General features: G+C 40.6%; 1 long non-coding RNA gene across 2 annotated transcripts in view; it reads right to left on the reverse strand.

Moving 5' to 3' along the window:
- The window catches only part of LOC122769540, a 62,415-nt gene that overhangs the window by 38,214 nt on the left and 1,980 nt on the right, over nucleotides 1-22,221 (reverse strand). For both annotated transcript variants that reach the window (XR_006360439.1, XR_006360440.1), the window contains exon 3: nucleotides 9,472-9,572. This is a non-coding gene — a long non-coding RNA (uncharacterized LOC122769540). The remainder of the gene's footprint in view (nucleotides 1-9,471; nucleotides 9,573-22,221) is intronic.

Raw genomic sequence — 22,221 nt, forward strand, 5'->3', positions numbered from 1 at the left:
TTTGTACAAACATGACAAAACCAGTGTTGATATTATCCCCTGATCCTCTGTGGAAGCAGCTGCAAACATGACTCGCTCGAGAACGTCATGTGGCTGTGTTTAGTGCCAGACATGTTGTAATATCTTGACTTTCTTTGCTTTAAGGGTTCATTTAAATGCCGTCTGTGTAAACATGTGCAAGGAACAAAAGTCAACCCCAATTTTTAAAAGATGATTAGAAGCGCGTTTTTGGCTCATGATAACCTCTTGCCGAAAAATATTACAACTCATCATTTCCTGTAATGATCCATATTACGGAGCTTGGGTGTCATTTATCATGGAGAAAATACAATTATTTTCACTTCAGTGATGCATTTCTGGATAAAAAATGAAATATTAATGAAGGACCTCATGCTGTATCTAGAATAGAGAAGATGTTATGATACAATGCATTATTCACAAGCTTCTGTTTTTATCAGTTAAGATGTGCTTTGGTCTAATTGAATAATAATATTTTCCTTGGAAGGGCTGCATATCACAAGGACGAGAGATGCTCCAAAGGAAATGATTTGCCAGCAAGCTTTGCAACAAGTATCTGCTGCTTATGCCATCTATTCCTTTGTGCTGCAGCTGCATATGCAGTTTAAATCACGTAAATCAATGTCGATAATGGTATTCCGCTACGCCACACATGTAGATGAGTATGTGTATACAACTGATTTATTTGCTCCTTTGAAAAACTTGTCAATACAGAGTGACATTGGCCTGGCCCCCTTTCATAGTTGAGCATTTTAAAAAGAAAGCTGGAGACGAGCCTCCCACGGAGACGCACACTGGACAGCCACGCCGCTAATGGCGATTAACGATTGCACGCACACGAGGCAGCGACGAACCCAGGCATCGGAAGGCAACGTAAACAGAGTGATTAAACGAAACAGGCCGTTTAAAAGGGACAACAGTGAAAGTGATCTTTCATAAACCTAACTGAGTGGTCCTAGTCCTGTTGTCAGGGGATAAATTGTGAATTGTGGACCTCTCCTGGCTGAACACATTTTTTTAAGCCTTTATTTAACTAGAAAGTCCCTTGAGAAATCTCATAATGTGCCGGTGAAATTCAGAAGGAAGATAGAAAGTGTTGCACATCCATCACCATGCAGATAAATACAACAGCAATATGCCGTTTAGTCCAAAATATGCTAAATTACTTGGCATAATGTGTGTACATATTAGCTAGAGTTAGTGGAAAAACAGCTTTTCAACAGAGAGGACTTAAGAGTGAGTTATGTGTCAGGAATAAACTGATTTTCAATTTAATTTAAAATACAACTTGGAAAATATGATGTAATTTGGCAAGACTGACATCTGGTTCACACTGGATGTGTGTGTAGCATGCGCACGTGTGTTCACACCAGCTGTGTGTCTGCTGCGCTTGGATCTTGCTCGCCTCCCCACCCAACCCCACCGATATGATGACTTAATTTTCTGATTTATCTCTGACAGAAAACATCACATGATTATGTTTACACAGACAGAGAGAGAACAAAAGAGATGGAGAGTCTGCATAGATGATGCAAAAATAGTATTATAATATATATGTATGTTTTTTATGTATTCAGATTCAGCCTAGACACTAAAACTACTGTGTGAAATGTCAATATCATTATCAACAGATCTTCTCTCTGCCTATTTTTCCTGGGAACTGAGTGTGACACGCGTGAAAAACAGATGAAATGCCAAAACTCAAAAGTAGAAACACGATAAGTGTGAACTCAAGGCCTAAAGAGTCCAACTGAATCCTGTGTGCAGCTACATCTGTATTTGAGTATGTGACACACAGAACAGAACAAACCAACCCAGTATCCACCCGAAGACTTGATTCCAGTAAAACTGCAGCTGAATAAATACATTACTATAACACAAAAATATGCTGTCCAACCCAACTCAAGAATCCTTGTGTTTCAAGCTAATTTTTGAACTTCCATTCCTACTCCAGAGACATGAGGCTCTGGGAATAAAAAAGGGCTGAGGAAAGACGTCACGACAATAGATAGTGCCAGATGCGGAGGAGCTGAAATTAAAAACATGAAAACAAATAACAAGCAAAGTAGAAGTGGGAGAGAAAGGCGGGGAGAGGAGGCTGTGATTAGAGCCCCTGCAGAACAGAGGAGGCTGACCGGACCAGAGAGATGGAATCTGGAACACATAGCATGAATGGTGGTTTGCTGCCTCGCAGGACGTGCTTGCTTTGTTGCAGAGATTCAATTTCACATTTGTGCTCCCTCTGAGAGAGGCGGCTGGAAAATGTGAAAATGCTTTGATGGTTCGCAGTGGTGCGAGGACAGAACTGGCAGCGACAAACACAACAGCAGAGAGCAAAGATAGCACCTGTGATTCCGGCTGCTAAGTGAAGCCTGTCCATTACCCTCTTTTTTTTTTTTTACCACTCGCCTGTACACAAACACACAACAGCCGACCTGTACATGCATTATGTGAACTCCAGTAATCCCCACTCACAATGGCCTACGAATTTAGCAAGCCATGAATGGCACGTCTCATTCCGGTTCCATTTGGTTTATGGCAACAACAGCGTCCGTGGTTTACATAACGCAGACAAGAGTAACACATCATCCACATGAAGAGTCTTCCACACAGGGCACTTGGCAACAGATGAGATGCATCCCATAATGAAGCAGTTGTGAAGGGCATGAGATTAATGACAGCAGGCCTTCTCCTGTGAGGCTGAGAGTCGTTAGGCACACCCTTACTAAACTCCTGCAATTAACGGAGACAGAAAGAGCCTTGATTACCGAGGACACCAGGGAGAAGTACCGTCACTCACTGGGGGCCCTCAGTATGAAATACGACCTTACCACAGATGAAACATCCAAATCATTTTGAAAAGAGCTGGGGTCCACAAATGAGTTTAGAAGAATATGAAATGTTACCAAGCATTAAAATTGGAATATTTTACTTACTTTAATTCACCTTTAGTAAAAAAAAAAACCACCAGAGGCATAACACAGTGTCGACAATCACCGCCCTTGGTTTTGCTGCTGCTGCTGCATGCCTCCCACACTGGGCAGCATTCAGACCGGTACACTTTATAGACAGGGCATCTGGGTCCAATAGACAAAAGGTCAAGCTATTTCATTAAAACCGTCATCTCCTCCTCCACAGGCCACAGGGAGTGCTGCCAAGCCAGAGTAAACTCGACAACATCAGCTGAACGAGTGGAACCTCTCTGACACAACCAGGGCAGAAGAGACGGCAACAATAGACTACACATTATGTGCACTGTATTCATATTGTCAGAGATACATTTTTGATGGCTCGACAATGAAATAGACCTTCAATAGCTGACCCAAGTGCCCCCCCCCGTACTGACATTGTAAATCAGTTAAGAAAAAAACATTATTACTTGAATAAAAGCATGAAAAGTGATAGTTACTATATTCATATCGCTCTGATCCAAGTGTTATTTGACTTCGCAAGAAAGCTGGGCAGGAATCTAGAGCAACAATGCTATTATACCTCACTACTATCTGTGTTTTCATCTCCAGCCTAAAAGGTACAAACGTGTTCCGACAGAGAAGGGCGGTATACTCTTGGAGAATGAGTTATGGGGGTTGCCTAAGCCTCCTGAGACCTTGAGTCGATACATATCAGTGTAGTTGCCTGTCTATATTTTCAAAGAATACATTCATACCCCTACTTCTCCTGATGACTGTGTGTCTTAGTTTTTTCTTGTCGGCACTTTTCTAGTACCATCCTTTGCCAAAATAAACAAGGTATTCATCTTCACATAGGAGTACTCTCTGAGAGTAAAGGGATAGGCTTTCTTTAAATGTACAAAAGGTGTGAGCTGACCCACATTCCCTTTTGTTTTTCTTGTGAAGATGGTCATGACTGGACAAAGGGAAAATAATTACACATCAGCCCCAGATTTGTGGGGTCATGTGATGAAAGGAGACTTTACCAGTCAAACACCTGCTTGCGTCACTGATTATGTGGAACAGCAAGTGAGCCAGTCCATGAGGCCGAGACAGAGCGCCCGAGGGGAGAGGGGCGGCAGTTCACTGACAGATTTGTATTCTGTCTGATCTCCCAAGCCACCCAGAGTGCCGACATAACCACACACGATGACATCCATTCACTGACCACTTTATTAGGTACACCGGTTTAACTGCTTCTTCACACAAATATCTATCTAACGAGGTACTTCTTTCATTTTCTAATGCTTTATCCTCCATATGATGGCCCCCAGGGAGGCTGGAGCCAATCCCATCTGACGTAGGGCAAAAATGCAGGATACAATCTGGACAGGTTGTCACTCCCTCGCAGGGCCATACAGATACAAACAACCACTCACTCTCACACTTATGGTCAATTAAGTGTCCGATTAACCTAATTCACATGTTTCTGGACTGTGGGAGGAAGCCAGAGAAATTGGAGAGAGAACGCACATGTGGAGAACATGCAGACTCCAAATATAAAGGCCCTCAGTAAAACCGGGATCCAAACAAGTGACCTTCGGGCTTCATTAAAGAATGTCGACATTAGTCATGATGACCTGCTGAATTGAAAACAATGAGGTACAGCGATGAGTTAAGGTTGTTGGTTGCAGACGAGGTGGACTTAGTAATTCTGCTGATCTACAGGGAGTTTCACACACAACCATCACCAGTGTTTATAGAGAATGGTCTGAAACAGAGAACATATCCAGTGAGTGGTAGTTCTCTATCATGCAATAGAGTGAATTTGGTGAGGTGTAATTGAAGATCAAGATATAAAAAGGAGCAAATCACACAGTATTTTAACACTTGGCATAGGGGTAATGCGTGGCTGATTATGCAACTGCAGTACGACTGTTATAGCAGATTATATCCACTGTCCGGTGGAGCAGCCTGAAGGCAGAGGAACACTGCAGCAGTGGAAAAAAAAGGCAAACAAAACAAAAACGCCGGCAGCAGTTGCTCATGATAAATGAGGGGAACTGCCATGTAGTAATGCCAACTGGTGCTTAATGAGTTCTAGACAACCCAATCTCACCTCTCCACTGTCCAAAACCCCCTCAAGCAAAGCTTCGACATTAACAATACAGTAAGACTTAACACTGTGTGACAAAGTCCCACAGAGGGTGAAGATGAGTTTATAAGACTGGTTGATTAGGCAAAAAAAGGGCACAGACATTATAATTTCGAGAAAACACCCTGCTTTGCGCAGGAGACCCTCACCCTGAACGAGGCCAGTGTGATTATATGAAGGGGGCCCCTTCAGGTGTGTTTGCCTTGGGCCCCCGATGCCGCATCAAACACCACTGAGTTTAGATACTGCATATATTTTAGGGGTTTGCTGCTCTGCATTCACATCACCATTAAATACCCTGCTGGCTTGCAGTAATGAAAACATTCCTTAATCTGTTTCTCTTTGTAATTAACGGGGACGAGTAATTATAAGATAACTGAGCAACCGTGTTATAAACTAAATCTCTTAAAAACTCCTGGCTGAAGGACAGCCCGAACAGCAGGCTGTTGTTGTGGTATGCATCAGCAAAATCAAATAACTGCTCACTTTGTGCTTTGCCCATAACCAGAGATTAGTCACTGTAAATAAGAGCCGCGCTCTGCCTCGAAACCTCTCATGACACGTTTTCATTTTTCATTCAAAAGTCTAATTACAACAAGATCAGAGAGAAATGCTAGACAACAGCGCAGTCGAAATGTCATCAAAAGCTATTGGTGTGACTGACGACCTCTCTGCAGCCATCAATGTCGCAGGAGAATTTAAGACTTAAGCCAAGTTCCTCTGTTGATAAAGATGGTTTGTTAAAGAAGCAATTACCAAGCTGAGGAAGTGAATAGATTGCGGTGGATGCTGAGGTGATAATTGACTTTGGGGTGCAGAGGCAGAGCAGGGAGGGAATCAAAGGACATCCAGCTGTAAGTGAAGACGGCCCGACAAGAAAAATGACAGCACCTCCTCAAGAAAAATTGAATGTGCGACTTTTCAAATTTTAAAAAAAGAAGTTGGTGCCAAAATAACAGAGGAAAATATGGGTGTTACAGAGGCAGCTGAAACATTTCAAGTACCAACGTTGTTTATGACTGCGAAACAAGTGCAGTCATCAGAAATACAGCCCACTTGGTTTGTGGTGTGGAGCAGCGAGCATAAATTCACATGCGTTGTTTGTGCTGAGTAAAGACTTCAAGTGCAATTTATTGGAGTCCCTCCTAAGAATACACTGCCACCTTTTCAAATTAAATCCTTTCCTGAAAAACAGTATAATACTTTTTTTTCTTCTTTTTTTTAATTACTTGCCCCAGAGATGCCCCCTTGTGGCAAGAGAGGAACCAGGTAGATACTGGACAGCAGCTTTGTGCTAGCAGTAATATAAATATTTGCCTTTTGGAGTGGGGCTTCCTGATGGAAGTCATTGAGTGCAAAAGAGGTCTCACAGGAAGGAGAGAGAGAGATAGGAAGGGAGGAAAAAGAAAGGGCCTGAGGTGAAGCAAGTAGAAACAGGCATGCATGCGAGTGGCTGATGGAGTAGCCGGATTATTCCACCACAGACCAATACAAGCACTCCCATTATGCCAACCAGACCGCACAATCTTTCGGTCTGTTATGGCGGTCACTATGTCACATGAGGTGATCACAGAGCCATAAATTCCTGCCGTATGAAAACAGAGACTACAGGGTAGTGCCCGACCCGACCAATCATACGAAGAAGAGGGTCTGGACCATGAGGCAAGGCTAGACGATAAAAAACAAAAGAAATGGCGTCCAGGCAGGTTGTTCTGTCACTCCCTTAAAGAGAACTTAAGGGTTATTGTATCCATTTTGTTTGCTTATGCTCCATACTTTTGCACATGCACAACACGCTGGCACATCGCAGAAGGACTAGACTTTCTGTCGTGAGGTTGTGAGGTGTCCCAGATCTGTCCTTGATTGTCATTCACTATGACACATTGTATGGTATAAAATGATTGATTTTCCGGGCCGATGGGTCCCCGCATCCTACGTCTGTTTGGTTGGGCTATAATCGTGTTTAAAACGTGTGTAGTCTGACCGACCTCGACGTTAGACTTGTTTTAAAAGAGTGAGTTCGCAAAAACAAGGAAACTGTCAGGTTTGGACGCCCGAAGCAGAGACAAAAACAAACAAAAAACGAGTTGCTAGAGTTAATTGGCCAAAAGACTAAAGGCAGGCAGAGTTCGCAGGGAGGGCTGGCTGGTTTGCAGAAGACAAGACACTAAGAAAACAAAAGCCAAAGGGTGTGACAGGGCGGCCTAGAAAAACCCCTCAAAAAGGCAACAATCGCAATATATCAACTAGACGTGTAAAAAATTGCATCAGAGATGTGGCACTGTTGAACTAGAACACGGAATTAATTGGCAGAGTGATGGAATGATGACCAGGCTTTTATATGGAGGTTGATGAGTAATGGGAACCAGGTGTGCATTGTCAGCTGCCACAGCCAGACACACCCCGTCACACACCCTGCAAAAAGAAACAGGGAGAAAAGAGAAAGAAAAACTCACAAAGAATACAGAATCTTCACAGAGACGGTAGCATTTGCTGTCCATGCTCACAAAAATGTCGAATCTGCAGCCAACACAAAAATTATGTATTGAAGATTCAGGGCCAATAAGATGTTGGTGACCAATATACTTGTAATGCTTCTCCACTTTTCATGCTGCCATGCTACGAGGAGTGAGCAAACATCGATGAACGTGTTGCTAATGACCTCAGTGAGCTGCAAATTGTAAAGTCTATTATTCCCACCAAGCAGCATTGGCTCCACTTTATATTTAAATGCATTTAATGACCTGCTTTATTTAAAACAACTTGTGGCTTCCTTTGACTCTAATTACCACTTTGAGACGTGTTACCTAACCTCGTTTTACTGTTCCTGCTGTCACAAATGAAATCGGTAATCGGAAATTCAACTTACTACTGGAATCATTTCCCTTCAAATATTTGATCATTAACATCCGCTTATTCGAGAATGCCCCATCTTGTTAGTGCAGAACTGACTGCTCAAAGTCAGTATGCACCACATAACTGTTATCTTTACAATCCCCAATTTCATTATTCTCATCAACTATCATTGTTACGCACATACAAATATTTATTTTTTTATGAATATATAATCATAAATTAACATGATAACGTCAAGGGTTTATTCCTGATATAAAAAAATCTTATTAAAATCAAGACAGGTGATTTTTTTGTTTTTTAATTCAGTCTAGCCACACGTCATTTGGTCAGCACGACCTTCTGGAGAATATTCTCCTAAGACTTCTCCTGCTGCCAATTCCCGGTAAAAAAAATTCTCAAGATGTCAACACAGGACCTGGATGAATGGTGAGTGGGTCGTGGCTGCTGGAGCAGGAAGTTTGGTGCCTGTGTGAGGGCACATCAGCGTAAGGTTGAGCTGCTCTGGGAGCTTGTTAAAATTCCAGTGCCAGGACCCTGCGTGGCTCACTAATAAGGGTCGGCTTTGTGTGCAAGGCCAGGGTGACCAGCAGGATAAAGCGCCAGTCAAGTGACAGGAGATGGCATGAAGGCTGGTCACGCCACTCCAGGAACAAACACCGCACTATTTGACGGTTTGTCTGTGACGACGCGTAGGCTTCGGTGTACACAGAAAGCAGCCACAGGCGTGAAACACAACAATCTCCACACCCGCCCTCTTTTTCTCTCCCATCTGCCTGCCTGTCTGGGCCCATTTGTGCAATGTGGAGATGTCTGAGCATGCAGGTACTGCACATGTGCTATGCCAGTCTGTGTGAATGCAATATGCAAATATGGACACATATCTGATCTGTTGTCATCTCCCATCTACATTCATTTGCTTATCTGCCTAACTAGCAATAAATGTGGACTTGTGTAAGTTACCTCCATCTCTCTGCTTGCCCAAACCTGCCATCTGTTAGCAAGTCTATTGCACTGGGTTTGTTCAGTAGCATTGTACATGCACAGTAGACAATGACTGCAATGTGTTTGAGCAGCACTGACATGCATATTTGAGTGCAACGCTGAAGTAAGCAGAATAAGTGGAGGAAAAAGAATGAAGGGGTTGAAATGCGTGGACAAGGCATTGCTCTATCGTGGCAATCTCTATCACTTCACTGAACGTTCAAGGATTCTAGGCTTTTCAGTCTGAAATTTGACAGCAGTCATGTTAGCCGAGTTTGTTGGCCAGGAGTGTGTCTCTACTCTGGCAGTGAGTCTCGTCTCTGAGTAGCTAAATGAGATGCTGACAGTGCCAGGAGGGACTCTCTTACGCAGTCCACTGCAGAGCATCTGAGGCAATCATGCTGTTTTTTGCCATTCACACATGCCATTCCTTAAAAACTGGCAGCATCTATTCAGCCTTACCTCCTCCACACGTCCACCTCCATAATGCCAACTGGAAAAGAATGAGCTCCCACACAATTAAAACTGCATTCTGAGGGCAGAGACAAATCCTAAAGGCGAAATACTCACAGTGTCAGGACGATGGCAGCCGCCGTCATTCAGAATGCTCTTGCCGAACAGCAGGGTGTGACGATCCAGGTCCAAACGCAGCTCTGACAACAGGCCAAGCACTGAAATGAGGAAGAAAAAAAAAAGACAACACAAGACTTACTTCCACTGAAGCCTGCAGAATGCCCGACACCTCCTTTGCTACTCACACTGAGAAATTGGTGCTTCAAACAGCAGAAACCAGGGGAATTAATGTAACAGTGTAACAATGAACACTGACAGAAAATGTCAGCACACTGACAGAAGAGGAAAATGGGATTTTGACACTTGCAACAACCAGAGAATCCGAGCCGAGCAAAGACTTGTTCAGCACAGGTTGAAGACAATTTACAAATCAAAAAATCTATGCCATAATGTGATGATTTAATGACATTACTTTCAACTAAACTGGTATGTTATTAAATATCGAGCTATGCTGTATAGCATTAAATCAATCATTTATGCCGACACTGTGTGAGTAGAAAGAAATTACCTTTTAACTTTTATTAATGTTTGCCACATATACAAATATACATAAACAAGCACCAAACTGTCTACAGAGACATCAATAATCTAGCCTTACTTGCCCAATTCAAATCACCCGTATAGTCAAAGCACTGCAAATCATCAGAGCAAAGTAAAACACTGAATTGCTTGATATTATTTGTATTTATTTGGATGTTGATAAGTTCCGGCTTCTAACGTTCTTATCGTCAGCCTGCAGGTGTTTGTGTTTCGTATCATGTTCCAAGTTGGTGCACATGTATATATCAAGTGTGTGTTTATTAGCTTGGGACATTCCCACAGTTCTCACTATAGCAAGAAATAACAGCTAGGATTTGGGAGGCACTTCAGTGGACAATAGAGGGGAAAAGACAGCAATTAAAGGCTCAACAAGATTTTAGGTTAAGATACTACAGCCAAAAGCCCTTAACTCTTAAAGGATAAGGGTTGAGATGAAGGAAGGAAGAATTTTAACTACAGCTGGTGTAGTATATGTAGAACAAAAAAAAAATGTTAAGAGACATAGCTAGTACAGTGAGTTTGTATGGCTTTGAGTGCTGAGAGGACAGAATGTCCAGTAAGTCAAGAGGATTTCCTGTGTAGCCTTGACCTCACCAGGTCACCAGTAATAACGACTGCAGGAATCCCCCACCAAGTATTTGTAACCTTTTAACAGTACTTTCAGCCCTAGCATGACGTCAAGTTGTGAGTCATTTACTTCAACCACTGGGCAGAGAGTGGATGAAGTTATACAAGATACAAACATAGCACAATTTCTGTGCTATGTTTTTTAATGAAACGTACGAGTGTGGTGAAAACAGCAAAACAATTCTTCCTACTTAGATATTCAGATTAATCTCTCGACAACATTAATGTGGAGAAGAATAGGAGCCCGACTCCATGCTGAGCATATGAATGAGCGCGCTGACAAGTGCACAACATGGTCAGCACTGCAGGACAGCTATGTGTTGACACTGAGTGACAGGGAGAAGAGTGATATTGATGGAACGGCGAAGTGCCTGTCAGCTGTGCGTCTGCGTATATTATCCATCGCCTTCTGCAAGATACAGGTTGTAGAATAAATTATGCCAGATTAGATTTGGGTATCATAAAATAGAATAGATTATGCAACAAAACACTTATAAGACACACATAATAAGACAAACCAATAAGGATATGTAAACATTTAGAGGGGTAAAACCCACATTTATACAGTATTTGTGAATTTCTGTTTGAGTTCTTGAGTTTGAGTTCTGATGGCCCAGGGGAAGAAGCTGTTCAGCCTATACAGATTGATGGAAAGACTGACAGATGGGATACTGTCCTGCAGATAGAAAACTGGCAAATATTCTTGAAATGACTGCTGCAAAAGAAAATTGCAAAAACAATGCCAGATACAGGTAAAGACAAATCAATTCAAATCAGATTTAAAAACAATAACAGTTCCAAGTGGTTAACAATTCCTCCTTAAAACCAGAATCCTGTAGGTTACTTGCAGGAAAATGTATGATTATGTACAATGAATCGACCTGTGAGAGCGGGATTTGGCCTTGGTACTGAGAACTGAGCCACTGAGGGCATCACAGCCAGGATATGACCAGACTGACAATAAGAGCAAGAGAGCAGCCTGAGGACTTGTTTTGACAGATTTGACTCTTTGGTCTCTGACAGGTTTAAAGCTCTTCCTGGCTGGGAAATTCCTTTATCTGGGGAGGCGAGGTTGGGCCCTGAAGTCAGGATCGCTCCATCTTCCTGCTCCCATAATGCCTGGCTGATGACAGCATGTTGCACACCACTCATACTGCAAGACAGGGAGAGAGAGAAAAAAAAAGCACCATCCACACACACATACGCAAGGGTGCGGGTTGGCTGGGTTGTCATGGCAACCCCGTCCTACAGCTGTCAAGTGTTCATCAGTTTCCACAGCAACACCATAAGGTGGAGAGAGTAGACAATTATTTCAGACATAATACAGTTGAGAGGGTTGAATAGAAGCCTTATTAGGTCAAATTACCCTGCTGCGGAGGTTTAACAGAGGCAAAGCTCATGACCATTTCAGGCAGACGGCATGGGATTTGCTCACTGATGTGACCAAATTAGGCAGATATAGCGCGGAGAGTGAAGAAAGAGATAACAGTCAACAAGAGATTACTGTGATCTCCGCAGATTTATACGCAAAACACATTACCAATTTTAAGCATTCAGGGGTCAAAAGATTAAAAGGAAACGGCTGCAGAATCATTTTCATGGAAGTTAAGGTAAACCAGTGTTTTATAACCAAATCTCCACTATTTCTAATTACATGGTAAAATCATGGTAAAATCTATGAATCTATATGAATCTATAAAATCACTATAGAATGTGTTAGTTCATCTATGAACTAACACATTCTATCACACTAAAAAGTTATATATTAGGGAAAAACTATTGGTAGTTCCAGTATTTGGGCTCAACAAACAGGTCTGTTTTATATCGATAACTGCTGAAGCCTCTCTGAATACTGTTTATCATAATGTCGTGTGGCAAAAATTAAGATTTAAATTTTCTTTGAATCTTGCAGATAAGTGGTGTCTTTTTTAGTACATAGTAACTTCCGCCGTCATGTGCTTTCAGCTTTTGATAAATGCTCCATTATCCATGCACTGTTACAACATTTGAATCCGTGGTTGTGTTTTAAGTGTATTTTCATTAAATATTCATCTGATGTCTTGGTAGCCAATGCTGACATCAGGTCCAAGACTAATTTCCAACCCAGCATCATTTCCACCGCAAACAAACCAAGAGAAATATCATGGCAACTACCGAAAAAGGAAATAAATAACAAACAAACACAAACTGAGGCTATAGCACATCAGGTGTTCCGCTTTGTTACCTAAACCTTGTGTCTTGTTCCGAGAGGAACAAGGTTCATAGATAGAAATCTTAAGCAACTTACACAAACCTTAAGCAACTTACACAAACCAATCTATTAAAAAAAAAAAAAATCAATACACGCAACACTGAAACAAACTAGTATATATACACTCGAGTCACTGGATCCTCCTAAAAGCATCTTTTAAAACGACAATGGTAGAGGATTATAAAGACTTTTACTAGAGTGCTGTTTTTTCTGTCTACAGATAACAAAGACAGATTATATCCAGTGTACAACTACAACCAGATACTGTATGTTATGTTACTACATTTTTCAGCAATTCCCATTGTCTGCTTAATCTGCAGCGGCTGCAGTCTATACACTGCTATCACAAGGTGACACTGACATTTCTACAAGCTATCAACTAACATAATGTCTTAAAATTAAAAACTACAGTAATGAGAAAATGCTGAAAGAGACATTTATTTTAATCCTTGGAGCAGACATTCACTACAAAGAATCTGAGTCTGTATGGCAGGATGTAGGAGTCTGATACAGACACTCTGAGTAAAATAGACTTAATAAACTGCTATGTTAACTCACCTCTCACTAACATGGAACTGTACCAGTGACAGTATATAATAACAGTAATAAAATGGTGTCTTACTACAATAATCCACCTACAATTAGAATGATACAGTTAAGATGTCAACTCGAAATATAAAAACACCAATCTTTGTAAAGTACTAAAATATCTGGATGTACAAAGACTAATACATAGGGGCATAGTTAAGGCTGTCAGATTATTATTAAATATTAGTTTCTGTATGAAGAGTTTAAACAGAGCAAAGATCAAATAAGAAAAGAAGTATCAATACCAAGGCTAAGGAAGATTTTTTCTGTATAAGCGAGAAACAGCTTTGAAGCTTTGAAAAATACCTCAAGGAATTGGGGTGTAGTAAAAAATTAAAACATCTAAAGCAGGCAAATTTATTCTGGATATCTGTGACACTTCATATAACAATGAAGTGTCTGACCACTAGAAAATGACATTTTTGCTCCAACTGCAAAGACATCTATTGGGAAAACTTCCACAGTCTTTAGGTGTATAATGTACATGCGTAGGAAAAGTAATCCAGCTGTGTTTCCCCAATATTTCTCATGCTGTTTTTCTTAAATTACATTGTGAAATTGTCTGTTCAGTCAGGTAAAACTCCATGATTAATTCCACATAAAAAGTAAGTAAAATCATTAACTACAAGCCATTATCCATTCCAAGTACTCTTTCAAAGACAAAGGAAATAATCTATATTTTATGAGAGCTGCAATCAGGATAACAAATATAAAAGAATCAATTATCAGATAAAAAAAAAAGTGGATGAAGGGAAGTTTTAGTGATTGAGAACACTCTTAGTGAGTAACTTTAGTAGGAAAAGAAGGTTCTATATTTGATTATCCCTACACTTGAAGTCATTGTTTTTGGTTGAAAGGAAAATGTAGCAAGTTTGCTGGCAATAAAGTCAATGGAGAGACTCTGTGAACTCCTAAAGATGATGGAACTATTCTTGGCTGCATTTTGGACCAAAAAAAAAAAAGAAAGATAAAGAAAAGATAAAGAATCAAGTTTTTACCAAGATTTTCTTTATGGGCAGTTCAGTTCTTTCCACAAGAGCTGAAGCTCCAGCTCACATCACTTTTGATAATGCTGCCATCTACTGGTAAAAGAAGTTATTGCAAGACATTACAAACAAAAAGTATGGGTAAATTAAAAAGGTCTATACTAAATGTACACCCACAAACATGATCTTAATGCTGTACATTTTAAAAAGCATATCTGACTGATGTGTCAATCACTCATGTGTATAATGACTGCAGTGCAGTGTTATCTGTGCTTTAATTATCACACATTCAACTAAACTAAAACAGAATTTATAAATGGACGGGGACCACACAAATCGGCACAAGACTGTAGCCAATAAATCCTGAATGAACTAATCCAAAATCCTCCTTTATTGCCAAAACCTAATCTCCAAATGCTCTTCTTGCATCACATTATTTAGCGTGTTGGACAATGAAATATCTGTTGAACGTGAACATGGTGGCAAATAAAATGGCTCCAATTTCAAAGCCCTGCTGGTAGACTGATGACTTTCACAGCATTCTCAAGCTCTCTGATGTCGGTCAGTGCGTGACATAGCTGCACTCACACAATGAGTCACACATGGGTCAAGATGTGGCTCAAAGGCTTATTCCACGGCACTGACCTGCTCCGAGAGTCACTGTCCCTTTATGTTTCTGTGTGTAGCGATGCCTGTTGTTGTCTGGCTGCTTTGCTACATGCAAATATACAAGAGGAGAGAAATAGAATCTGCAATGTTTCCCTTTTAGAAAATCAGGCAATATTTGGACAGGACGGGAAGGCGAAAGCCTAGATTTGTTGGACCGCAGTGTCATTCTAATCAAAGTGACGAGGTCGCGGGGGGTCAGCAGTGATGAGCACAGTCAGTGTGGCTTGGTAAAATTGCTTTGGTCAGAGTGACAGCTGCACTATAATCTACAGCTCCTCCTTGACACCCACGCAGATGAACTACTCAATGATATAAATAATTCATTCCTAAATGGAAACATTAACATTGTCAAGTCGCTGTGTGGCAGCATGCCTTATGACACCCCCACTCGACTGCCTGTGAAGAGTGCAAATTATACTGTTGCTCCAAGCGAAAGAAATATAAAGCAGTTACACCTACCGATTCCTGCTTGACCATAAATCTCCATTTTCCCATCACGGTGCAAACACAAGAAAAGGGAGATGGCACAAAGCAGGACCAGGATGCGTCACATTTACTTGTAAAAGAACAGCATGAAGGCAGGTTTGATCTATGTAAACACTTTATCTGATATGTCAACTGATACGTTAGTGTGATACTCGAAGAATTTGTAGCACCAAATGAAAACAAAGGCAATTTAAGAGTCCCGCTTTTCGCTTTTCTATTATCTCTTTGTTTTGCAGCAAACCCTGATGATATGGTTTTCAGGCATATTCACTTTGGACAAGTGGGGAAACTACCTGATAATGTTTTTGGCTTGTTTTGCACTGGATTACAAAAGAAAATTAAGGTAGTCTTGGAAACAACTTACATATAGTATTTAGTGTGTGAACCCACGTGTTTATAAAAAAGTGAAATGCTACAATCAGAAGCATTAAGAGTTATCGTAATGGTTCAGTCAAAAGACCAACCACCTGGGATAGTGCACAATGGCATCAAACCTGAGGCAGTCCATACAGGAAGAAGTCCATTCGTCTCTCGGCCTGACTTTACCATTAACCTTGTTAAGCTGTAGACGCTGTCTACGGAATTGAGGACAAACGCACAGAAGGGCACGACAGTAAGGTCATCCCACTATCTGTCATCCTGCTAACCACAGCAGGGCTTTCCCCAGAGTTGTCTGGGTAACGGGGTCAGACAGAAACAGCAGGTGGGTTGACCGGTTTCCAGGCAGGGGTGGCCGAGTACAGATGGCCGCACAAATCTCTGACTACAGTGGGTATTATTACATTTAGCTACTTTTAATGCTCGTATGATGTGTAAGCTGCACTGTGTTTGAACAGACAATACCTCACCCACCCACTCATGACAAATACGCAGAATTTGTCCATCTAAAATCTATGGCATCTATTTATAACAGCATTATGAGCTCTCTGATATAATGAACCAACAAATGAAAGGTGAGTTTGTATCCATATAATCCAGCCAACAAGACTAAAAAAGAAACAGCTCATGGGTTTGGAATTATAAAATCACTAAAACTTACTAATATGCACTTTTGTATTTAACGCAGCCTACTGACCCCCATCTGAGTGATAAATGTTAAGTACTATTCATCCTGTTACTGTAAGACATCCCATAATAATCACTGCATCAGCCTGTCCTCTAGTATGCCGAGTAACAAGCTAAAGATTCAGTGAAAATAATATCACCTACATAGTTTACAAGGACGATTATAAAACCTGTGTATAAATGTAACAATTCAGTTATAAAGATATAGGAAAGATGCCATTTGAGAGTCTTAAAATTATCTTTGTGAAGTACTAAAATATTGGAAATTTAATTTCCCATACGACTGAGATTCACTGGTCCCTGGATGCATCATTGCCTCTTACAAAAACCTGTTAGAATTCTATAAAATCTATTCTGTATTTAACACAGTGTGACCACCATCTGCAAGTACTACTCCTGCTACTGTGAAGCATCCCATAATAATCATATGCCAGCCTGTCCTCTAGGGCACCTTCCTGCCCATTGGCATGATTCGGTTACCATGGTAATGGCACACAACCTGCTCCCAAGTAGTGTTCCTGAGAGACGGGCAGACGCGGCCACAGAGAGAACGTAACATGTTCAGTGGAGTATGTAAGGATTCCTCACCCCCACAACGTCCTCTGTTCTCTATGAAATATTCACCGACAAGCACCGGGGATTGGTCAGCCTGACATCAAGCATTAAACAGCATGTGCACGTGACAGGGACGAGATATGCCATAACCCGCTGTGCTTCCCAGGAGACAATCATGGAGCAGGACTAAGAGATGAAGGGAAGACAATATCCTTAACACCGGGTTTGAGGAGGTTGTAGAGAAGGCAATTATTCCTGCATACATTATTTAAATCTCACGAACCTCAGCAATGAATTGAATATTTAACAAATAATTTCAGGAAAAATGATTAAAGAGGGGATATGAGGTCATACATACATACATACACTAGTAAAATGATGTTAACTTCTTCCTCCCTGATTGTGGAGGTCCCTCGATAACACTGGACTGATCAACAAATTAGTGCATCACTATGCCTGTGTTTGAAAGCACTCTTTGTCTGAGAGCGCCATCTAGCTATGCAAGACTGGCATAGTGAATCTACATTTTAGCCATGTCCCATTTTCATGTTAGATATCAATGCCGATATGAAATTATGGGCCAAAATAAAATCTGTTTGAAATTATTGAGCCACGATTTGGCCAATTTGAGACTTTTCTACGTAAAGCATTGACTGGAGATGTAATTAATAACATTATTGATTTGCTCCATTTTATGTCCGTCAGTTCCAGGATTGTAGGGGGTGTGCATGCTGATGCCGGCACAATTGAACGGCTGACTGGGACGCTTGCACACAACCGAGCAGTAATTAATGTTATCTGCTAGAATCTGGATTTTCCCTGATGCACTGCACCATGCAAACACAGCAGAAGCTACAAATCATTGTGGTTAATTATGTGAAAGATAATTATAACAATAAAATAATAATTTTTATCATTTTGCATATGATCGGTAGCTGTGGTGCACACTATCCATAATTTAGTGTTATCTAAAAATAGTAAGGCATATTGATTTTCTGTAGCGCCACATCACGCTAACTTTTGCTCTTTCAAGCACATGAGCTAGGCATCGAGATTTCGTGCTTCTCCCTTTCTCGCTCCCTCTTTTTCACCTTCCTGTCCTCCCTTTTCATCTCTTATTCTCTCACCTGCAGCATTGAGATTCCTCGTCGCTCTCGCTCTCCTCCACTTTAGATCTCTCTCATTGTGAGATTTGCACAGTGCATTCTGCTTTGTTCTGATCAGCCTTGACCTGCACCACATGCAAGGTGCTCTGAAAGGATTTATCTTATGATTTGGCACAATTACATTGAAATACGTTGAGTTTCTTAATAATAATAATCACAGAAAAATTATACTCCAGTAAAAGAAAATCAGTATTCAACCTATTCTGCCTTTAACAAAAACACATTTTTAAATGAATAACAATGTTGTTGGAAAACTAGTAATGAAGAAAAATGCTGGAGTAAATTGTCTTAATCTAGGATCAATACTTTTTGTGTGAAATAGAGACTAAATCGAAGTAAATTAAAGTCCAGAACTGATTCTCTATTCTCAGTTAATCATTTCTAGAATAATAATCACTATCACTTTACCATAAAAACAAATACAAAGCTAGAACACATTTACTTAAATGGCAGTGATTTTCCCCAGGTGAAGCCCTGATATAAAAAAGGAAGGAGTCCTTTGATAATATCTTTTTTTTTCCCCATTGTGCGAGATGTGTCAGAGAGCAGTCTCATCTGATTAAAGGTGTGAGCTCCATGGAAGATGATGGTTGGCAGAAACAGATTGAAGAGGACTTGAGGATCAAAAGGTCTCCTGTAAAAGACAAAGCTGTTATGTTGGCGACTGACAGGGCTCCATGGGGAGCGAGAGGACTCGGTCTAGTGAATGTGACCGACTTGCACACGAGCACAGTTCACTGCGGCAGCTCTAGTTTGCCAGACAGGTGCTACTTCCTATTCCTTTTAAATGTCACAGTCGTCTCCAGGTACAAACCTTATCTATCCTCTCTTTATGGGGGGGGAAAAAATGGCATTCTGCTGTTAATAGAACAGAAAAATGGAACAATTCAGTCCAGAGTGCCAAAAAATAGGATTCTACTACAATTACCGTGTCATTGTATGCCTCTGACAATCACTTTAATGTCAGCCATCGTAGCATTAAAGCTACATATGTGCAGCCTTTATTTAACAAGGTTAGTCACACTGAGATCAAGGGTCTTTTTTCAGCATTATAGGTATAGTAAAAGTCAGAACACAGCGATTAAATCTCACTCATAAAAACACTAGACTGAAACATCGTCACCAGACCTTTAAACTCGTTCAGGGTTACTAGGTTTTGAAGATCAGACTGTAAATTATTCCAAGGATATCAGGTGCTGTAAAAAAAAAACCTTAAAGCTTTCTTTCCCCAATTAAGTTTGAATTTAAGGATCAACATTTCACAAGACATAGATTATGACCTCCATGTTTCCATTCAGTAGGTGTTTGTATGATCACAGATAAGAATATAATCAATTCGTCCTTGAATCCCGCCAAATATTTAGTTCCTTTAAAGCAGAGGTGTCAAAGGGGCAGCCCCCTCAATCGATTACATGTGGCCCACTACTTAATATCATGTTATAATGACGCTAGCAATTGCATTATTAAATCAATCAAACTTTATTTATGCAGCACTCTAATATAAAGCAATGCAGCTCAAAGTGCATTACATTCAATTGTATATAAGCTTGTTTGGTGTTTTAATTACAGTTGTCCACGTTATTACTCACTTTATTTGTGATTTATTTCTGTTCTTGATTTTAAAACATTTATATTTGCATCTTAGAAGTTTAATCGTTAAGTATACATCGTTCTATATCCAAACCATCACTTTTACTTTGGAATTCTGTGGAATATGATGATGGAATAATGTGGTATAATTTTAAGCTCATATTGGCCACCCACTACAGCCCCCAAGTCATTTGAGTTTGACACCCCTGCTTTAAAGGCATTCCTGGGGTGTTGAGATCCATGAGCAATTCAGGCTAATTTCAGAGGATTCCATTATCAAGTTCTTCAGATAACACATGTAAATACTGTGTGTCCATATGTACAGTACATGAAGATTTCCTCAGGAAATTCTTATAACATTTACAAAATGGGATCATGTACAGACAAGAACAAAAGTAATGACTTCAGTTCAGAGGCCCACAAATCCAATACCTTGTCAAAGGCAAAAACCTAAGTTTAGCCACTAGATAGTGCATTACGTCACCTCTGAGCCCTTAGTCACTTCAATTATTCCATTATAATTGTGGAATGCATTGATTAAAGATATCATAATACAGAATGAGAGATCCAACTGGTGGTGTCAGTATCCATCAAGAGGGAAATGCAAGCTTCTTATCAACACCATAAGTGGGTGTCGTTATTACGCGACAACACCCACAGTAAGCAGTGCACATTATATATATTTTTTTTAATTACATACTGATCACATTCTCTGTCCATTTCCGTTGGTGTTCTGCAACAGTAATGTTGGATTGCTGCTTTTTTCCCCTCTTTCCTCATCCTCCTCTGATCCCTGCAGTGATATGGTCTATTATTTCTCGTCCTTGATATATGATGCAACGCAATGCCAAAGGTATAGCCTTTCATGTCCTTCATCCTTGAATTCTTTTTATGTCAATTCTGAGGATCAAACCGTGGTGATATTCAATTCAGGTCAAGATAGAGCTACCCTTTTTCGATGCATTCCAACAAACCGTAAGGTCATGTAACGCTGCAAATAAACATGGGAATTCCAATTAATTTGATGTGAAAAGGTGCCATCTGAAATCAGAATGTGACCACAGACCTTTGAAAATAGCCTAGATTTTTCTTAGAAAATAAACTAATAATAGCATGACCTGAATAGCATGAATATACGGATTAATGAAAATGACCCTGCCTGTGTAAATGTTCTATTACCAGGGCACACTGGGTTTTGGTGTGTATCTACCACTGTGTATGTGGGGATGTAGAAGATTGCATTTCTATTTTAATTATCAATTCTAATGCAGAGGCGAGTTTGGAGAGCAACCACACTTTTCCCCAGCTATTCGTACTTGAAATGGTTGCTGCAGCTGCAAATTGCTCCTATCTTTCTGCCGCCATCACCTGCCACAATATGAATTACGCTTTTGCCGCTGCAATTACCCACACAGCACAATATGTATGTATTTTTTCCTACTGTGCAGCCTGAGCATGACAAATGCAAAACTGCATGTCAGAGACTAATACAGACACTATAATCAATAAATTATTCATAGGCTGGTGGTTTTATTCCAAGGACCACCTGCACCACAGAATCAAGGATGGAAGTGTGCTGTATACACTAATTGCCTCTTCAGTTGAGCAACACTAAATTTAATCAGACCACAAACTTTAATGCCTTACTCCCCAGTGGCACATAATGGACTCTGTAATGAAATGAAATCCTTATTTCTCTCTGGTCTGTCCCCATATGTATCAGGCTTAATGGCATGAAGGTTACACAGAATGGTATGACCGATGTAATGGCCATTGTGGTACCCTCTGCTGGTGTGCTAATGAGATCCCAGCATTCAAAGGGACCAAAGAGTCCAAGCCATTAGTGGAAACTTACACTTGGCCTCCGCGATTTGTAAGGTTCATGGCTCATCGACTTGAATTCTCTGCAATTTCAAAAGACTCCGCTCATTCCACATCCTGTCATGCTTGTGGTCATCGGGTGGCTGAGTCCCTGGCTCAACGATGACTGCCCCTTTTATGTGACAAACTACTCTGGTACAACTGCAAACACATAAAGGCAGGCCAGACACAGCAATAATACCACATATTCATCTCAAGGCTTAGGCTTAGGCTTAGGCTCAGAGACTTTGCAGAACTGTAGCTGAAGTTCCGTATGAAGTTAAACCATCATATTTGCAATTTTTCCATGAAGAGCTTAAATGTATCACAGCATTAAAAAACTAATTAAAAAACATCCATGACA

The sequence above is a fragment of the Solea senegalensis genome, linkage group LG1, assembly GCF_019176455.1.
Source record: "Solea senegalensis isolate Sse05_10M linkage group LG1, IFAPA_SoseM_1, whole genome shotgun sequence".
Classification (NCBI taxonomy): Eukaryota; Metazoa; Chordata; class Actinopteri; order Pleuronectiformes; family Soleidae; genus Solea; species Solea senegalensis.